At 35.3% G+C, this 9,745-nt stretch overlaps 1 pseudogene; it reads left to right on the forward strand.

Moving 5' to 3' along the window:
* Window positions 1-5,548: 5,548 nt before the first annotated feature.
* LOC130736481 (high mobility group B protein 9-like) lies at window positions 5,549-9,317 on the forward strand (annotated as a pseudogene).
* Window positions 9,318-9,745: the final 428 nt, after the last annotated feature.

The raw sequence follows: 9,745 nt of genomic DNA on the forward strand, positions 1-9,745 counted from the left end.
GTGAATTAGTTAATTTTTTTATAAACATCAATTGGTTCATATACTTACATGTATCTAATGGTTTATATTGGTTTTTTTTAGAAAAGACATGTGTGTTTTAAAATAAAATTAAATAGACTGATATTTAATGTGATATAACATTAAATATTTTCATATGCATTATCTCTATTTCAAAATAATGAAAGAAAAAAAACATATTAAAAAATGTAATAATTAATACTATTGTTAAATTTTTAAAAGATATTATTGTTTTCCTATTGTACTATTTGAAGTGTATTTTATTCCTTCTCATTTACTGTTCTGTAAGTAGCATTATATATATAGTAAGAAATATTAATATATGCTTTATGGTAGAATTTCAAATAAGCATTTATTAATATTTTTACTATATATATAATGCTTCCAAAAGAACAATAAATAAGGAGATAAAAATACACTTAAAAATAGTAAAATAGGAAAGCAAATAAGGACTTTTTAAAATTTAAAATAGTATTAATTATTACATTTCTAAATATGTTTTTTTTTCTATCTATTATTATTTGGAAATAGAGATAATACATAAGAAAATATGTAATGTAAATTTCACATTAAATATGCCATTTAATTTCTTTCCAAACACACATTTACATTTTTTTTTCTAAAAAAACCCTAATAGAAACCATTGGATACAATAAAGTAAAAAACCCAATGAATCAATTGATTCTTTGGTGCAGTGCATATACGTTTCAGGTTCAGCATTGAAGAGCAGAGCAACCAGCACTACTACAGAATTAGCTTATTGCCACGCCCCAATTGCCACGGTTATAGGCGGAACCGTGGCAATAGCTCAATTGCCACGGTTTTAGGCGGAACCGTGGCAACAGAGAGAAGTATTTTATTATTTTTTGGGGGAACCATGGCAATAGGTTGAGTTTTCATAATCCCCCAACATTTTTCCACTCCCTCCCACACACTCCAAAATTTTCAGAGAAACCCTAAACCCTCCCCTTCTCCCCTTCGCCTGACACTGCAATTTTTGCCTCTCCATCGATCTGCTATCTCCATCTCTGCGAATTTCACCCTCGATCTGTTCTCTCCATCAAAACCCTAAAGCTCAACCTGCTTGCATGCATCGCGCAACACTCTGCAAATTTCACCCTCTCTCGTTTCCCTCTCCTTCCCTCCCACTCTCCCTCTTGATCCGTTGCCTCTTGAAGTTGAACCCACGCCCAATTTCCCTATGAATCAGAGAAGCCTGGGTGGTGGCTCAGGCCTTGAAGAACCTCGGCGAGACAGAGGCTGTGTCGGCGATTCTTGGGGGCAATATTCTGAGGCTGGGATTCCTCTCGAGTTGGGGCATGTTGGTAGGCAAGATCCTTCAGAAGAAAGGCACAATCATTCTTCCCCCTTTCTCTTTCAAGTTCAAGGCATGTATCTCATTTTCAATTTTCCCCTTTCTCTTTTCTGCTTTTTTCTTTCTTTCTGCTACCCCTTTTACCACTATGATCTGATTCCAGCTTCAAAATCTCTCCTTTCAAGAAAACTATATGATTACTAACATACGCATGTTTTATTGAAGTTTTTGGAATTGTGAAATTGGGTACATATGTATGAGGGTGGGGTTTTGGGTTATGAAAAATTGGGTAAAAGTTCCATTTTTTTGCATTGAAGCTAAGTGGGTAGGGTGTGACTGTTTGATTAAGTATTAACATTGCTCTTTTGGGTTATTTTTCCATCTTGTTTGCAGGTATTAAGGTCATATGCTATGAACATGGCTGACAGGTTTTGTAATGGATATATTTGGTGCATTATTGATGTTAAGGGCATTAGCTCTAGCTCCTGTAAGTGCTCTGGCCCTGCCTATGAGTTATAATACAACAACTGCAGGGTGGTGCAATAACAATCCAAGGGTTGCTATCAACCCTTGACTTGCCTACTAGCCAGAATCATTCATGTTTACTCTGATTTTCATATATAGGGTGATTTGGCATCAGCAGTGGGGGATAAATGCATAGAGCTCTTGGAGAAACAACAAACAGAAGAATCTGAGGCTCTAAAAGTTCGTGCTAAAGCACTAAAAGAGCTGGTTGAAGTTGTCAAGGGCACTGTAAACCATTCATCTAGCTCAAGAGGTATTGTTCCACATGATAAATTTTACCATGCTTATATCAATGCTAGTTTTAGCATACTGACAATGCTAGTTTTAGCTTACTGTCATGCTAGTTTTACCATGCTAATTTTCATAAATTTTGTGATTAGTGGGATTGTGGTGGTCTTGGATAGTATAAGTTAGATGAGTCGTGAAAGAACAAAAAAATCTCCGACATCGTAGGTTCTAATCCACTTGTCATTATTTTAATGGAGAATTTTACATTTATCTTAATTGCTGGCTTGGTTACATATTAGTAGCTAAAATATTTGTTCTTGAATATGGCAACCTCTGCTGCAGAGTACCAAGGAAAAGTCTCACAGTTTGCCAAGTTCCAGAAAGTTAGTTGGTGAACTGAGCTTGGCTATTCTCTTTTTAGTTGGTCCCCAAAATGATCTCTTTTTTTCTTCTTCAGATTTCATTTCCCTTTACTAACAGCTTTGGATTTAAAGATTTATAATTCTTCTACAATTGATTTTAAAACCAGAATCAATTATAGGGAAAAGCTTTTGTGAGTAGCTTTTGCTTTACATAACTGATTCTAAAGAAAGAAAATATTATATCGGATTAACTTTTCAGCAGTTGTATATAATGATTTCATCAAATGCCTACATGTAGATAAAATTTAGAATATAGATGTCAAGGATCAATATAATATTAAAGAAGCTTTGGAAACATATACAACATCCTGTACTAAACACTGGAGTTTTCCCTGCACCTTATCAAAATTAGCATTCTTCATTCATCAAGAAGTGATTACTTAACAATCAATTATATAAAGCTGAGTTACACCTAGATAAGTAATAAAATGTAACGGGTCTAGATAACAAATTAACAAGTCCTGCTGTAGTATCACTGCACAATCAAAGTAGTATCCTTAATTACCAATAAACATAATTATACATGTTGACAGACTATTAACATGTTTGTTTCCACTGTGATATGCTCTATAATGACTTCTAATTAGAAGCTACAAATCTTAACTTCTGAGTAAAAGTACATTGGCTTGAATGTGGCAGCCTCTGCTGCAGAGTACCAAGCATTGTTTTATTATTGATTGATATTTTCTGTATATTTTTTCACAGGTTGATAATATTCTGAATATCCATGATGTACCAAACATTTGGCACATTCCCCTTTTACTTAGAGTGAGTCTGTAATAAAGTTTATATTTTGTTTAACTCTCTTCATGATTGACTGCTATTTTCAGAGTCAAAATGCTCACCATTCAATTCTACAGCAGCTTAACTTACTCAAGTGAGTTCTTAATTTGTCTTTTACTTGTTTTCCTCTTCAAAAATATAGTGACAATGGGAAACATCATTCTACTTCACTTTTTATAATTTTTTCAGCCGCGCCACACCTCCTGATTTACAGCAATGGACAGCGATGGCAGATTCCTATGATAATCTTAATGAATCCGTTAGTACTATGTCTATATGTGTAGTTTGCATTGCTCTTTCTAAACTTTTCATGAAATATTGTACATGAGAATGAGACCATTTTGAAATTTACTGGTGGGAAAATATGTTTGGTTTGACTGATTCATATTTATCTGTTGTAAAGGCGTGTTCTATATATGTTATGGAAATTTTGAGTAAAGATTAATATATTTACTATGTTGCTGTCAATTGGTTTTAAAAATGTGATGTCATTTTCAATCATCTGAGTTATGAATGCAGTGACTGCGGTTGAAGCTTTTTTTTGGGTAAGCAAAAATGGTTTTTGGTGACAGCAAAATACAAATCCTATGATCACAAAATTGGTTTTTGTTTTCATGTGATTACTGCTTTCCTTCTCTTTTAATTTTTGATTTCATGTTTCATTAGAAATAGGGATAGAGATATAGACCTGTTTCACATATGTTTGTTAAAAAGCATATAGCTTCATTTTATATTCTTGCACTATGACAGCCTGAGATAAGATGGATATAGAAGTAGCTTGCAAAATTTAAGGGAATGATTTATAGAAGTAGCTTGCAGTCACATCTTTTGGTTTCTAATTAGATGAAATTCAGTTACATCTTTATTAGAAAGAATATTGCATCCACTCATCTTAATTGAAGAAGGATATATAACAAACTGTGGCTAATGGGCGGGTTAAACCATGGCAAAAGAGGTCATATATTGCCACGGGTTAAACTATGTACTAAGCTTTCTAAAGGAGATAATTGCGCACAAAAAATCTACAATTCCACAAGCGGTATGGAACTTTGACTAAATTCTTAATTTTTCCTATTTTTAAGTGTGACTCTAAATTTTGTTACTTTTACCATCATTTTGCAGTACTTCTCTGATTGTCAATTTGGCTTCTATGATGAGGATCAACTAAATGAAATTAAAGAAGAGTGGGCTACTTATGTGTTAAAGAATTTTGCCTAGTGTGGGCTATTTGGTTTAATTCTTTGTGAGAGTATGGGCTACTTATGGTATGGAACTGTACTACATGTTTTTTTAGAGTATTTGGTTCAAGCAGTGTATTGTACTGGCTAGTGTGGGCTATTTGGTTTAATTCCTTGTGAGAGTATGTTCTCAACAACAATTAATATTGTTTTGGACAAATTAGTGTAAATGTATTGTTTTCTTATTCAAGGTTGGAATATTTGAGTAATTTGGCTAGAATATGTGAATGTTGGTGATTTTATGCAATTTATTTTTCAATATAAACGTACTAAAATTTATGCACACACCAGGTAAAAAAAAAATCAAAAATTCTGTAGCAATTTCATAGACCAGGTGTATGACCTATTGTCACGGTTATAACCGTGGCAATAGAGGCCACCTATTGCCACGGTTACTTACTGAACCGTGGCAATAGAGGGAACCTATTGTCACGGTTACGCTTTACAAACCGTGATAACAGGCTAATCAATTGTCACGGTTAAGTAGGTAACCGTGACAATAGGTGACCTCTATTGCCACGGTTACATTTTGCAAACCGTGATAACAGGCGTATCAATTGTCACGGTTCCGCCTTTAACCGTGACAATTGAGCAATTGTCACGCCTTCTATTGTCACGGTTAAACCGTGACGAATGGGCGGTTTTAACCGTGACGAAAGGCCTTTTCTGTAGTAGTGCAGAAAACACAAGTTCATGTCAACGCATGATACTTGGAAGCTTATCACAGATAGAGACAAGTTAGCATCATCAAAACTGCCAATAACATCACAATGGAACTTTGAACCAAGATAAATGACATAAAAAAAGAGCCAACTCTTCTTCATCTATAGCTTAACCGTTACCCAACACGCGGCAAACCATCTTTAATTCCTTAAATGCTTTCCGTATCTCCAAATTCTCATTCCTTGTTCTTCTTCCTCTATAAATTTACCACTCTTCCTCACATCAAACACACACTCCCTCCTTTTCATTTCTCAAGTTTGTTTCACTTATTCCCCCTTTTTTGTTCTCAACTCAAAATGTCATCGGTGGCGAGAGCCACTGGCAGCGGTGGTGACGATGGCAGGTTCTACCCTCCTACCCTCGCCTATCATGAGGACATTGGCAATGATTCTAGCCTCGTCTGGAACACTCTCAGATCTTTCATGATAACCTGGGTTCCAAGTTCATGTAAGTTTCAATAATTCCTTCATTTCTTAGATTATAGGAATTTTTTCTTTTTATTATTAACATCATCATCTGTCTAGTACTGGATAATGGATATGTGTTTTGGATTTAACTGAGTTTATCTTTTTCCACTATCTGTTGTTCAGCCTTCGTAGTTTCGATTCGATTCGTAGAGTTTAGTTTTTTTAAAAAAATTATGGGATAATTATACTTGGACTATTTTTCCCTCATCATCTTGTCAAGAGTTCCTGTGATTGGAGGGAAGAAGCTGGATTTGCACAGCCTTTACGTGGAGGTTACCAGGAGAAGCTGATAGCAATTTCGCAAGTGCACAGATTGATCAAAGTAATACAAAAGATTGTCGAACCACATGGATAGTTGTTCATCAACTGCTTCTAAGAGTTTCGTGTTCAGAATGTGAAAAAGAAAGCAATATAAGTTTGAGGGTTTGTTTTGTTTAACACACTTGTGATGAAGAGCAAGAATTGTAATTCAGATAAAGAAGTTCCCCGGGTAAAGTTTCACTTAGTCCAATTATGTTTCTTACAACCAAATCCTTATATGAACTTTAGAACCCCTTCTATGGTGACATAGCCCTTACCTTCACTTGTTAATACATTAATCAAGTAAACCATTCAATTTCAGTTGCTAAGCTTAATGCCTTAATACCTAGTCAATTCAATTGAAGAATGAAGCTTGTATGTTCAGGCCAACACAATAACTTCCTACCTTATACCTAAGTGCTAGCAAACAAATCAATCTAATCCCTAGTCCCTTAATCCTTACCAACTACCGTTGTGCAAGAAGAAAGCCAAACACTTGCATGCATTCAAGAGAGTATTGAAACAGAGAAGAGATACATAAAAAGGAAACTTTATTCATATAAGAAACTAAGAAGTTCAAACCATAATAAGAACTAAGGTTCACTTCACCCAAAGTACAAAGATAACTAGCCAAGCATGGCTAGGCAATTCATAATGTAAATTAAAAGAACAAAAACCTGAAACAATAGTGCCAAGAAGCCTCCCACAAGATCCAAGAACCTAAACCTCTAAGTTTTGTTCAAAAAGTTACAAGATACCTAAAAGAAATAACAAAATCCCTATTTATAGAGTTTCCCGCGGTAATCCACGCATGTGCGTGGCCTCCTCCACGCACATACGTGGGCAAAATGCTCAAAATCGCACAACTTGCAGCATCAGGTTAGGCCACGACACATGTGCGTAGATCAGGCGGCGCACATGCGTCGCCATCAGGTTTTTCCAACAGTACCTCCACGCATGTGCGTGGGACACATGGCGCACACGCGTGGCTCATCTGGTTTTTCTTCAATTTTGTAACTCTCACTTCTCCTATCATCATGACTCATTACTTGGCCTTCAACCATCATCATTAGCCATCAAAAAACTATCAAACCTGAAAAGAATCTCAAGAAACCATCAAAACAACAATGTAACTCATGGGAACATGTCATTTATCATGGTAATTCACCATCCCTTCATTCAATTCAGCAAATAAAACCCTCAATGTGCAATCAACACTCATGAATTCAAAATACTTCAGCTCAAAACTAACCATAGGATTTACTCTCTAACTAATCTAATAAAAAGACCAAATAAATTGATTAAAAACACCTAAACTAATGCAGATGCAATTATGAATTAATAACGGACTCAACTTGACTTAAAACTCATTAAAGGACTTAGAAAGGAAAAGAAAGAAACAAGAAAGACTCGACAAAGATAGAATAAACCTCGGGTCATCAGAAGCGGTTATGAAGGTGGGCTTTATTATCCATTCAGTTTTTACAATTTTTTATTTGTTAGTTTTTAATTTAATAAAAATTAAACAATTTGTGATTTGTGGATGATGCATGTTTTCAATTGCAAGTGGTTGCTGACAAGAAATGGAGGGAGGTGGGTAGTGTGTTCAATTTCTCTGCTACCACCACAAGTGCATCTTATGTGCTCAGGAAACACTATCTCAATCTTCTCTACAATTACAAACAAGTTCACTTCTTTAAGGTTCGGAGTCCTATGCATTCTCCTCCTGCAGGTACTGTATTGAATTAATTCGCTCTATGTTCTATGAAAATATTACATTCACGCAATCACCGAATTTGAGTCGATATGTGCTGATCCAATTGGACGACTTAAATTGTAAGACATGTCGACCTATCTCAATGAGAGGGTCCATGTATTGTGAACGCAGGATATCTCTGACTCGAGTACTCCATTTGTGTTTTTCTATTTTCTTATGAAGTAATTGTTTATTTTCTTGTTTTATTCATGGGCATATGAAACTAATTTAATGTGAACGAATTGCCCAATTTTTTTACACTGCAGGTGCATTTTCTGGTAGCAACTCCTCGTGGAAACCTGATTTAGCTCTTCTGGAGTATGCACCTAAGCCTGCAAACAGTAGCCCTGAATGCAATATTGAAGGTACGTAATTGAAAATTCTTAACTCGGATAAGAAAAGAGTGAATACTCAATTTCAACAGTATAAGTGTAAGAATCCCAATAGAAAAGGGAATACCTCCAGCGGTCCATGATTGTGTTAAATATTAGACTCGCCTGATTGATTCGATATTTGACACAATCAAATCTGCATGAGTATTTCGTTTCAATAGGAACTAATTTATCACGACCCTTACACTTTCACCATCAAAATTGAGCAATCACTCCAAAAAAAATAGTGAAATTTACTTTTTATCTTTTTTGGGGTGTTACTAGTAAAATAAAGTGTAGGCTGAAATTGATTTCAATGCTGAATTGCAAAAAAATGGATGCTTTTATACACCGGTAACAATTGAAAGAAAATTTGATTGTGGCTATTTAGTGTCTATTTAGTGTCTGTGAAGCTGGGTTCATAGGTTCTTAGAGGGGTTCTTTTCCATCCATATCAGCAAATTGTTCCTCCTCCATCATTGGCTCCGCAACATGTCAGTGTCGTTGTACCATTCAATCCCAAAGCTCACTGTTCTGGTCGGAGAAGGAGGAGCAAGAGAAGGTGGGATCCTAATTACCCCAAGTCTAATAGGAGTGGCTACAACTTATTCTTTGCTTAAAAGCATACCAAGCTGGAAGAACTCTACCCAAATAGAGAAAGGGAGTTTACCAAAATGATTAGCCAGTTCTAGACCAGTCTTAGCCTTGATCAAAAAATGGTAATAAAATGGTCATGTTGTTATGTTTATTGTTTTGATTAGAGTAAGGTAAAATGTAGATGGAATTGTAAAATTGGTTCCAGAAAATGTTGGTGGCAGGTAATTTGTCCAGGCAATGGGTCACAATATGAAGGAAATACTCATCACGGTCTCTTAATTGTGTAAAATGTCGGTCGAGTTATGAACACCAACTTTTTACCTCACTAATTTGACGGACAATTCAGGACCGCATTGATATTTTCTTAGAGTAAAAATGAATTTGTGAGCATCTAACAGTTTTTTGATCAATTTGAACTTTCGCTCATAAAATGTATAATATTTGAGAGTTATGAGTGATGCAGGTTTACCAGAAACTTAGGTTGATGGACAAGGAAAGGTACAAGAGAGAATTTACGGAGTACAACAAGAGAATGAAGCTTTTGCAACCAGAAGAGGTTGAACGTCGTGAATAATTTTATGGCGAAGGAAAGATAGAGTGGCTAGGATTGAGCTTTTTGAATTTCATATATTGTTGCTGTGGATAATGATCTACTGGACTAAACTATGTAGAACTGTTTTTCTTTTGAAAACTCTTGTTGTTTCCTTCCTGGAACCAAATCCATCGTTTTGTTTAATCAATCAACTGTTTTTCTGATTAGGTCCATATCAATGGCAATATGGCATTAGTTTGACCTTTGTGCTCCAAAGGTTGAAAAATAAAAATGGGTTACAGAAGTGACTCATAGGAGGATATAGCGCGGCCCACATAGTTTACTTCATCTGAAATATTGTGTCATCTTATTTGTTTTACAGTGTTAAAATGGTGAACTATGTGGTACTCATAAATTATTTCTTATGCAATATTTATATTAAGTGTTCAAATAGATTATTGTTATTTGTG

This window comes from Lotus japonicus, chromosome 1 (assembly GCF_012489685.1).
Source record: "Lotus japonicus ecotype B-129 chromosome 1, LjGifu_v1.2".
Lineage (NCBI taxonomy): Eukaryota > Viridiplantae > Streptophyta > Magnoliopsida > Fabales > Fabaceae > Lotus > Lotus japonicus.